At 40.2% G+C, this 12,432-nt stretch overlaps 2 pseudogenes; one reads left to right on the forward strand and one right to left on the reverse strand.

The window, feature by feature from the left end:
- Positions 1–1,203: 1,203 nt before the first annotated feature.
- Positions 1,204–9,838, forward strand: LOC112444530 (tigger transposable element-derived protein 1-like; annotated as a pseudogene).
- LOC613570 (hydroxyacyl-CoA dehydrogenase pseudogene) lies at positions 3,592–5,034 on the reverse strand (annotated as a pseudogene).
- Positions 9,839–12,432: the final 2,594 nt, after the last annotated feature.

Raw genomic sequence — 12,432 nt, forward strand, 5'->3', positions numbered from 1 at the left:
CTGTTGTAAACACACAGCAAATATAATATGAATCACATAAAATATTTGGAAAGTATTTTATTTCAAATGCCATTGTGTAAGTGTTTAAAGGAGGAAGAGAACTAGAGCATAACACCATACCCTTCATAATTCATTGTTTCATTTAATATCAGAGCTGGAAAGGTATTATAATAGAGAAGTTTAGAGTAGAAGAGACCATTCTATGAACTATGCCCTTTAACTAAAAATGATGCAATGTTTGTCCTATTATTACACAGATGAAGGGACTTCTGCTTCACAATTTACATTTATTTTTTTAATATTCATAGTTTATATCTTAGATTCCTTATATATCTGTCATCTTTTTTACACACATTTTTTCATCCTTGTGAAATGTTGAGACATTGTGAGGTTTGTGTGTGTGTAGAACGAGTGAAATATGAGTGGATTTTAAATTTATAAGAGGACATTAGAAAAAACTCCCTGTGCAACTAGAAAGATCTTCATATCAACAAATATATCTATAATCTATAAAATAATTATATAATATATATTATAATCTATTAAAATATATCTTATAATCAAATTAAATAACTTTTTAATGGGTACTGTAATTGTCCTATATATACCCAGAAAAATGCAGTCTTAAATCTGAACTTCATTATTAAATGATTTAAACAAAAGCTAAAAATCCCATGGACAGAGGAGGCTGTTGGACTATAGTCCAAAGGGTGGCAAAGAGTCAGACATAACTGAGCAACCAAGCACACACATACAAAATTGAATTAAACTCTACCAAAACAGAACTTAGGCTTTTAACCTAAACATCAAGCTTATGTCCACTCAATAATCAAAATTTTAAAAATGCACAGATATTTACTTTGATAAGAAAAGGTCTAAAAGTGGGCCTTTTAAAAAGATAGTCAACATTTCTTTTGATTTGTGATTGATATATATATATATACATATATATATAATTATATACCTTCTTCCTACTACACTGACATTTTGAGATTCTTTTCAGACTACCATTCTCTATGAGAGAAGGCATGATGTGAACTGATCAACAACACAGAATCACAACGCTATGTGGAGAAAGTACCTGAGAGGCCTGAATTACATGTGAAGTAATTGTCCTGGATCTATAATAAATTTCAACTGCCTGGTTCAAAACACAGATCCAGGGCAGGAAACCAATCCCTTAGAAAAATTCTTTGGATAAAAATGCCACTGAATTTAATTGGAAAAGCCTTGGTTTTGAAAACCAATGTTCCAGAAAATGACAAATTAAATGCACAATTACTCTGGATTGCTTGGAGGTAGCTTCACAATTTCAGCAAAAGGGCTGAACAAGAAACATGTGCTTTAGAGAGAAAGCATCTGATGTGTCTTTAATATCATATGAATGCCATTACAACTCCAGAAGAAAATATAAAAAGTCTGAATTACATGGTAAAATTATGGAAAATAGATAATCTGAGAAATTTAAAGGCAGAAGGCTAACCTAAGTAAGCCCAGATTCTTATCCTATAATATATTTACATATAGATAGGAGCTCTTTTGGTTTTGAATAATCAGGGATAGTCAAACAGACAGTATTCTTTTGGATAACACCATCATTTTGATTCAAAAGTTTTTTCAAGCTCTACAGTTTAATCAAGCGTAACTGGGAGACAAGGTCTCCTGGTTAAGTTTTTAGTGTATCCTTCACTATACCAAGCACATTGCACCACATTAATGTAGGTGATCTGCTGATTTTTGTAATGAGGTAATTTCATAACATGTTGACAGACAAGATGAGTTGAATAGTTTGTGATCATCTTCTTGCCATATACAAACTGTCAGATATTACTTTCTCTCTGAAGCTTTCCCTGTTCCTTACCGTTTTTATCTACTCCTTCCCTTTTTGCTCCTTCCTCCTTTGCTCCTTATACACATTTGTGTATAGTATTATAATTAAAATTTTGTATATACTGTATCATTACTTGTTGTTGCTAAGTCACTTCAGTCGTGTCCGACTCTGTGTGACCCGGTAGACGGCAGCCCACCAGGCTCCCCCGTCCCTAGGATTCTCCAGGCAAGAACACTGGAGTGGGTTGCCATTTCCTTCTCCAATGCATGAAAGTGAAAAGTGAAAGTGAAGTCGCTCAGTCGTGTCCAACTCTTCTCGACCCCATGGACTGCAGCCCACCAGGCTCCTCCATCCATGGGATTTTCCAGGCAAGAGTACTGGAGTGGGGTGCCATTGCCTTCTCCATATCATTACTTACTGACACAATAGATGAAGGTAGAAACTTATTTCTTTATTAAAATTATTACAGGCATGCCTCAGTTACTATGTTTCACTTTATTGTGCTTCTTAGATATTGCATTTTTTTTTTTTTACAAATTTAAAGTTTACGGCAATCCTGCATCAATGAAGCCTATAGACACCATTTTTCCAATAGCACTTGCTCATTTGATGTCTCTATGTTACATTTTGGTAATTCTTGCAACATTTCAAATTTTTTTCATTATTATATTGTTATGGTGATCTGTGATCTATATCTTTGATGCTACTATTGTAATTGTTTTGGGGCACCACAAACCACAACCATATACAAATGGCAAACTTAATTGATAAATTTGTGTTTTCTGACTGCTCTACTGACCAGCCATTCCCCTGTCTCTGTCTTTCTCCTCAGGCATCTCTATTCCCTGAGACACAGTACTGTAATTAGGCCAATTAATAACTTTGCAACAATCTCTAAATGTTCAAGTGAAAGGAAGAGTCTCTGTCTCTCAATTTCAATCAAAAGCTAGACACAATTAAGCTTACTGTTATAAATGCAAAGAAACAGTTCTTGAAGGAAATAAAAAGTGCTCCTCCAGTGAGCACATGAATAATAAGAAAGCAAAAGAGAATTATTGCTGATGTGGAGAAAGGGTTAGTGACCTTGATAATAGATCAATTCAGCCTCAATATTCCCTTAAGCCAAAACCTAATCCAGAGCAAGGCCCTAACTCTATTCAATTCCATGAAGACTGAGCAAGGTAAGGAAGCCACAGAAGAGGTAAAGCTAGAAGAGGTTGGTTTATGAAGTGCAAGGAAAGAAGCTATCTCCATAACATAAATGTGTAAAATGAAGCAGCAAGGGTGGATATAGAAGCTGCAGAAAGTTATCCAGAAGATCTAGCAAAGAAAATTAATGAAGGTGGCCTCAATAAGCAACAGATTTTCAATTCAGATGAAACAGCTTTATTTTGGAAGAAGATTCCACCAAAGACTTTTTTTCTTTCTTTTTTTTTGATTTTAAATTATACATGTTTATTTCAATTCAAATTTTCACAGATTAAAAAAACTGCATTTTATTAGAGTCAATTTGCAGCAATGATTTCTTATGGGAAAAAAAAAAAGAGAGAGAGACAATAATCATTCAGATTTCGGATTTGAACAAAACATCTTCCTGCACTTGGAGATCTTCCCACTAATCCAGCAGCAACATCTCAATGATAAGTTGAATCAAGACATGATACCTGACATCATGCCCAAAGGAGGCTAAGGCTTGAGGCTGCAGGCAGGAGATAACCCGGTAAAGGCAAGAGGCAGGTGCTGCCTCGCAGCCTCCACAGACACAACACAGTGTCAGTGGCTGGAGACTTTCCTGTGCGCTAACAATGGACACAGGATGCTCTCGCTATAAGTAAACGAATTCAGGTTCTGGCAACTCTTCATGAAAACAACAGGTTCAAAAGAAATGTCTGCTCCAAGGCACCAAGGGTGTAAAGCTTTTTAGAAGATACATAGAAATGAACAGACTGAAAAAGGGAAAGGGAATTAGCTTCTCAGTGGAGGAATCTGCCATTACTCTAACTCTTGTAAATGATTAATTCAGATAGATTACAATCAAAACGTACATCGAACAGATCATGCTGTGGGAGGGAACATCTGACCAAAGACCATTCCCGTGGGCACTTGGGGAGCTGCTGGTATGTGCTTACAGGGCTTCGTCCTTGAGCCAGGGAAGCTGCTCACTTGTATTTGTAAAATCCTTCTCCAGATTTCTTGCCAAACTTTTTCTCTGCTACCAGCTTATTCAGGGATGGGCAGGGCTGAAACAGGGGGTTCTTTGAGTCCATTTCATGCCAACCATCTAGGATGAACTTCGTAGTATCCAGCCCAACATAATCGAGAAGCTCAAACGGACCCATGGGGTAGCCGGCGCCCAGCTTCATCGCCGTGTCGATGTCCTCCTTCGATGCTTCACCTCGCTCACACAGCCTGACCGCTTCCATGAGGTACGGCACCAGAAGACGGTTCACGATAAACCCAGGCGTGTCCTTGCAAGCAACAGGATGCTTCCCCAGGGCTCTGCTGAAGTCTAGCAGAGATTCAAATGTCTTCTGGCTGGTCATTGGTGTTTTAATGACCTCCACAAGCTTCATCAAAGGCACTGGGTTGAAGAAATGGAGCCCGGCGAATCGGTCCTGTCTGGTGGTGGAATTGGCTAGGCTTGTGATCTGCAAAGAGGAAGTGTTGCTGGCAAAGATTGTGTGTTCGGCGGCAAACTTGTCCAGCCTCTTGAACAGCTCGTTCTTCATCTGCAGATTCTCTACGATGGCCACCACCAAGTCTGTGCTGTGGACCACAGATGCTGCATCCGTGCTGGTCGATATGCTGCTCAGGGTCTTCGCCACAAACTCATCAGTGCCCTTGGGGTTTTCTGCAAACTTCTTCTTGGCCACTTTCCGAAGACTTTCCTCAATTCCCTTTCTAGATTTTTCCAGGATGTCCTCTGTTTGGTCCACCAACACTACTGTGTGGCCAGTTGCTGCAGCAACCTGGGCAATGCCGGCGCCCATCAGCCCACCGCCGATGACAGTCACGTGCTTGACGAGGATTTTTTTCGCCGAGGCCGAGGCGCTGGAGGAGGAGGACATGGAGCGCACGAACTGCCTGGTCACGAAAGCCATGGAGCAGATGGCGAAAGCAGCTACAGGCACAAGACCTGGCTAAGTAGCAACCTGCACAGAGCCCAAGAAACAGCAGCGACCCGACGTCAGGGGGCGGGGGCCCAGGCGCCCAGCCACCCAAGACTTTCATAGCTAGAAAGAAGTCAATGCCTGGCTTCAAAGTTTCAAAGGACAGACTAATTCTCTAATTATAGACTAATACAGCTGGTGACATTTAGCTGAAATCAATGCTCATTTGTCATTTGGAAAATCCTAGGGCCCTTAATAATTATGCTAATTTACTCTGCCTATCATGTGTCAATGGAACAACTAAGCCTTGGTGACAACCCATCTGTTGACAATATGACTTACTGAAAATTTCAAGCCCGTTTAGAATCACTGCTCAGGAAAAGAAACCCCTTTCAAAATATTACTGTTTGCTGACAATACACCTGTTCACCCAAGTTCTGATGGAAGTGTACAACAAGATTACTATTGTTTTCGTGCCTGATAAAACAGCATCCATTGTGTAGCCCACAGATCAAGTAGTTTCCATTTTTCAGTCTATTATTTAAGAAGGGCACTGTAAAACTATTGTTGCCATCGATAGTGATTTCTCTGATGGGTCTGAACAAAGTAAACTGAAAACCTTGTGGAAAGAATTTCCCATTCCACATGCCATGAAGAACACCCATGATTTATGGAAGAAGTCAAACTACTAATGTTAAGAGGGGTTTAGAAGAACCTGATCTGACACTCATGGATGACTCTAATAGAGGAAGTAACTGCAGATGTGGTGGAAATTAACAAAAGAATCAGAAGTAGAAGTGAAGCATGAATATGTGACCGATTTGCTGAAATCTCATCCTAAAACTTTAAGGGATGAGGAGCTGCTTGTTATGGATGAACAAAGAAACTGGTCTCTTGAGATGGAATCTTATTCTGGTAAAGATGCTGTGAATACTGTTGAAACAACAACAAAGGATTTAAAATATTACATAAAATTAGTTGATGAAGCAGTGGCAGGGTTTAAGAGGATTGACTCTACTTTTCAAAGACATTCTACTGGGGGTAAAATGCTATCAAACAGCACTGTCTGCTACAGAGAAATCATTCCTGAAAGAAGGAGTGAATCAATATAGCAAACTTTATTGCTTTCTTATTTTAATACATTTCTAGAGCCATCCCAGCCTTCAGCAACCATGACTGTGGTCAGTCAGTAGCTATCAACATAGAGGCAAGACATTCCGCCAGCAAAAAGATTACAACTTGCTGAAGTCACTCTGCTTATTTAACTTATATGCAAAGTACATCATGAGAAATGCTGGGCTGAATGAAGCAAAAGCTGGAATCAAGATTGCTGGGAGAAATATCAATAACCTCAAATATGCAGATGATACCATCCTTATGGCACAAAGCAAAGAAGAACTAAAGAGCCTCTTGTATTATACAGACTGAAGTAAAGAGACACAGATGTATAGAACAGTCCTTTGGACTCTGTGGGAGAGGGAGAGGGTGGGATGATTTGGGAGAAAGGCATTGAAACATGTATAATATCACATAAGAAACGAATCACCAGTCCAGGTTTGATGCACGATACAGGATGCTTGGGGCTAGTGCACTAGGATGACCCAGAGGGATGGTACTGGGAGGGAGGTGGGAGGGGGGTTCAGGATGGGGAACATGTGTACCTGTGGTGGATTCATGTAGATGTATGGCAAAACCAATACAATATTGTAAAGTAATTAGCCTCCAATTAAAATAAATAAATTTAAGTAAAAAAAAAAAAAGCCTCTTCATAAAAGTGAAAGAGGAGAGTAGAAAAGTTGGCTTAAAATTCAACATTCAGAAACTGAGATCATGGCATCTGGTCCCACCACTTCATGACCAATACATGGAGAAACAGTGGAAACAGGGACAGACTTTACTTTTTAAGGCTCCAAAATCACTGCAGATGGTGATTGCAGCCAGGAAATTAAAAGACGCTTATTCCTTGGAAGAAAGTTATGACTAACCTAGAAAGCATATTCAAAAGCAGAACATTACCTTGCCAACAAAGGTACATCTAGTCAAAGCCTTGATTTTTTCAGTAGTCATGTATGGATGTGAGAGTTGGATTATAAAAAAGCTGAGCGCCGAAGAATTGATGCTTTTGAACTGCAGTATTGGAGAAGACTCTTGAGAGTCCCTTGGACTGCACAGAAGTCCAACCAATCCAGCCTGGATTGGAGATCAGTCCTGGATGTTCATTGGAAGGACTTATGTTGAAGTTGAAACTCCAATACTTTGTCTACCTGATGCAAAGAGCTGACTCATTGGAAAAGACCCTGATGCTGGGAAAGATTGAGAGTGGGAGGAGAAGGGGACAACAGGGAATGAGATGGTTGGATGGTATCGCTCACTCTATGGACATGAGTTTGCGTAAACTCCAGGAGTTGGTGATGAACAGGAAGGCCTGGCGTGCTGTGGTTCATAGGGTCGCAAAGAGTCAGACAAGCCTGAGCAACTGAACTGAACTGAACTGAACTGAACTGAAGGCTCATATGATAGTCAATATTATTTAGCAATAAAGCATTTCTTAAAGTTTTATACATTTTTAACACATAATGCTATTGCACACATAATAGACTACAGTATGCTGTAAATATAACTTATATATGCAGTGGGCAAACAAAAAAAATATTGTTTTATTGCTTTATTGCTATATTTGCTTTATAGTGTTGACCTGGAACTGATCTGTAATATCTCTGAGGTATTGCAGATAAGTAAGTACCACTTATTCTTTACCCAAACATCTGTCAGTAGGCATTTAGGTTGCTTTCATATCTTCAGTTCAGTTCATTTCAATCGCTCAGTCATGTCCGACTCTTTACGACCCCATGAACCACAGCATGCCACACCTCCCTGTCCATCACCAACTCCCAGAGTCCACCCAAACCCGTGTCCATTGAGTCAGTGATGCCATCCAACCATCTCATCCTCTGTATTCCCCTTCTCCTCCTGCCCCCAATCCATCCCAGTATCAGGGTCTTTTCCAATGAGTAAACACTTCTCAGGAGGTGGCCAAAGTATTGGAGTTTCAGCTTCAGCATCAGTCCTTCCAATGGACACCCAGGACTGATCTCCTTTAGGAGGCCTGGTTGGATCTCCTTGCAGTCCAAGGGACTCTCAAGAGTCTTCTCCAACATCACAGTTCAAAAGCATCAATTCTTCGGCGCTCAGCTTTCTGTATTGTCCAACTCTCACATCCATACACGACCACAGGAAAAACCATAGCCTTAACTAGTCAGACCTTTGTTGGCAAAGTAATGTCTCTGCTTTCGAATATGCTATCTAGGTGGGTCATACCGTTCCTTCTAAGGAGTAAGCGTCTTTTAATTTCATATCTGCAGTCACCATCTGCAGTAATTTTGGAGCCCAGAAAAATAAAGTCACCCACTGCTTCCACTGTTTCTCCATCTATTTGCCATGAAGTGATGGGACCAGATGCTATAATCTTAGTTTTCTGAATGTTGAGCTTTAAGCCAAATTTTTTACTCTCCTCTTCCACTTTCATCAAGAGGCTCTTTAGTTCTTCTTCACTTTCTGCCATAAGGGTGGTGTCATCTGCATATCTGAGGTTATTGATGTTTCTTCCAATGATCTTGAGTCCAGCTTGTGCTTCATCCATCCCAGCGTTTCTCATGATGTGCTCTGCATATAAGTAAAATAAGTAGGGTGACAATATACAGCCTTGACGTACTCCTTTACCTATTTGGAACCAGTATATTCTTCCATGTACAGTTCTGTTGCTCCCTGACCTGCGTACAAATTTCTCAAGAGGCAGGTCAGGTAGTCCAGTATTCCCATCTCTTTCAAAATTTTCCACTGTTTATTGTGATCCCCACAGTCAAAGGCGTTTTCATAGTCAATAAAGCAGAAGTAGATGCATTTCTGGAACTCTTTTGTTTTTTCAATGAACCAGGGGATGTTGGCAATTTGATCTCTGGTTCCTCTGCCTTTTCTTCTTTATAATTTTTTAAATTAAATTTATTTATTTTAATTAGAGGCTAATTACTTTACAATATTGTATTAGTTTTGCCATACGAATCTCCAGTCCAGGTTCGATGCAGGATACAGGAAGCTTGGGCCTGGTGCACTGGAATGATCCTCTGCCTTTTCTAAAACCAGCTGGAACATCTGCAAGTTCACGGTTCACATATTGCTGAAGCCTGGCTTGGAGAATTTTAAGAATTACTTTACTAGTGTGTGAGATGAGTGAAACTGTGTAGTACTTTGATCGTTCTTTGGCATTTTCTTTGGGACCGGAATGAAAACACCTTTTCCAGTCCTGTGGCCACTGCTGAGTTTTCCAAATCTACTGGCATATTCAGTGCAGCACTTTCACAGCATCATCTTTCAGGATTTGAAAAAGCTCAACTGGAATCCCATCACCTCCACTAGCTTTGCTCATAGTGATGCTTGCTAAGGCCCACTTAACTTCACATTCCAGGATGTCTGGCTCTAGTTGAGTGATCACACCATCGTGATTATCTGGGTCGTGAAGATCTTTTTTGTACAGTTCTTTTGTGTATTCTTGCCACCTCTTCTTAATATATTCTGCTTCTGTTAGTTCCCTCCCATTTCTGTCCTTTACTCAGCCCTCTTTGCATAAAATAATGCTGCTTTTTTGTCACTGTGCTTTTTTAACTTATATGTAGAGTACATCATGAAAGATGCTGGGCTGGATGAAGCACAAGCTGGAATCAAGATTGGTGGGAGAAATATCAATAACCTCAAATATGCAGATGTCATCACCCTTATGGCAGAAAGTGAAGAAGAACTAAAGAGCCTCTTGATGAAAGTGAAAGAAGACTCTGATGAACATCAGGGTACATGTATCCTTTTGAATTTTTTTTTTTTTTTTCAGATAAATACCCAGGATTAGGATTGCTGGATCGAAATAAAGAAACACCTGGAGTAACAGGCAAATTTGGTCTCGGAATACGGAATGAAGCAGGGCAAAGACTAATAGAGTTTTGCCAAGAAAATGCACTGGTCATAACAAACACCCTCTTCCAACAACACAAGAGAAGACTCTATACATGGACATCACCAGATGGTCAACACCGAAATCAGATTGATTATATTCTTTGCAGCCGAAGATGGAGAAGCTCTATACAGTCAGCAAAACCAAGACCAGGAGCTGACTGTGGCTCAGACCATGAACTCCTTCTTGCCAAATTCAGACTTAAATTGAAGAAAGTGGGGAAAACCACTAGACCATTCAGGTATGACCTAAATCAAATCCCTTATGATTATACAGTGGAAGTAAGAAATAGATTTAAGGGCCTAGATCTGATAGATAGAGTGCCTGATGAACTATGGAATGAGGTTCGTGACATTGTACAGGAGACAGGGATCAAGACCATCCCCATAGAAAAGAAATACAAAAAAGGAAAATGGCTGTCTGGGGAGGCCTTACAAATAGCTGTGAAAAGAAGAGAAGCAAAAACCAAAGGAGAAAAGGAAAGATATAAACATCTGAATGCAGAGTTCCAAAAAATAGCAAGAAGAGATAAGAAAGCCTTCTTCAGTGATCAATGCAAAGAAATAGAGGAAAACAACAGAATGGGAAAGACTAGGGATCTCTTCAAGAAAATCAGAGATACCAAAGGAACATTTCATGCAAAGATGAGCTCGATAAAGGACAGAAATGGTATGGACCTAACAGAAGCAGAAGATATTAAGAAGAGATGGCAAGAATACACAAAAGAACTATACAAAAAAGATCTTCACGACCCAGATGATCACAATGGTGTGATCACTGACCTAGAGCCAGACATCCTGGAATGTGAAGTCAAGTGGGCCTTAGAAAGCATCACATGAACAAAGCTAGTGGAGGTGATGGAATTCCAGTTGAGCTATTCCAAATCCTGAAAGATGATGCTGTGCAAGTGCTGCACTCAATATGCCAGCAAATTTGGAAAACTCAGCAGTGGCCACAGGACTGGAAAAGGTGTTTTCATTCCAATCCCAAAGAAAGGCAATGCCAAAGAATGCTCAAACTACCGCACAATTGCACTCATCTCACATGCTAGTAAAATAATGCTCAAAATTCTCCAAGCCAGGCTTCAGCAATACGTGAACCGTGAAATTCCAGATGTTCAAGCTGGTTTTAGAAAAGGCAGAGGAACCAGAGTTCAAATTGCCAAGATCCACTGGATCATAGAAAAAGCAAGAGAGTTCCAGAAAAACATCTATTTCTGCTTTATTGACTATGCCAAAGCCTTTGACTGTGTGGATCACAATAAACTCTGGAAAATTCTGAAAGAGATGGGAATCCCAGACCACCTGACCTGCCTCTTGAGAAATTTGTATGCTGGTCAGGAAGCAACAGTTAGAACTGGACATGGAACAACAGACTGGTTCCAAATAGGAAAAGGAGTTCGTCAAGGCTGTATATTGTCACCCTGTTTATTTAACTTCTATGCAGAATACATCATGAGAAACGCTGGACTGGAAGAAACACAAGCTGGAATCAAGATTGCCTGGAGAAATATCAATAACCTCAGATATGCAGATGACACCACCCTTATGGCAGAAAGTGAAGAGGAACTCTGGAGCCTCTTGATGAAAGTGAAAGTGGAGAGTGAAAAAGTTGGCTTAAAGCTCAACATTCAGAAAACAAAGATCATGGCATCCGGTCCATGACTTCATGGGAAATAGATGGGGAAACAATGGAAACAGTGTCAGACTTTATTTTTCTGGGCTCCAAAATCACTACAGATGGTGACTGCAGCCATGAAATTAAAAGACGCTTGCTCCTTGGAAGGAAAGTTATGACCAACCTAGATAGCATATTCAAAAGCAGAGACATTACTTTGCCAACAAAGGTTCATCTAGTCAAGGCTATGGTTTTTCCTGTGGTCATGTATGGATGTGAGAGTTGGACTGTGAAGAAGGCTGAGCACCAAAAAATTGATGCTTTTGAACTGTGGTGTTGGAGAAGACTCTTGGGAGTCCCTTGGACTGCAAGAAGATCCAACCAGTCCATTCTAAAGGAGATCAGCCCTGGGTGTTCTTTGGAAGGAATGACGCTAAAGCTGAAACTCCAGTACTTTGGCCACCTCATGCGAAGAGTTGACTCATTGGAAAAGACTCTGATGTTGGGAAGGATTGGGGGCAGGAGGAGAAGGGGATGACAGAGGATGAGATGGCTGGATGGCATCACTGACTGGATGGACGTGAGTCTGAGTGAACTCCGGGAGTTGGTGATGGACAGGGAGGTCTGGCATGCTGCGATTCATGGGGTCACAAAGAGTCGGACACGACTGAGCGACTGATCTGATCTGATCTGATCTGATAGTAGTTATATTTTTATCTGTTATTAATTAATTTTTTCATTGAATATAAACACTGTTTACTACTTTTTGGTATTGTTCTCGCAACTTTGCTCCCTGAGCCCCTTATTAGTATTTATATAGAAACATTTGAATTATTTGCCTTCAAAATCAACCCTACCCACTTATCTCCTGTGTT

This window comes from Bos taurus, chromosome 26, assembly GCF_002263795.3.
Source record: "Bos taurus isolate L1 Dominette 01449 registration number 42190680 breed Hereford chromosome 26, ARS-UCD2.0, whole genome shotgun sequence".
Lineage (NCBI taxonomy): Eukaryota > Metazoa > Chordata > Mammalia > Artiodactyla > Bovidae > Bos > Bos taurus.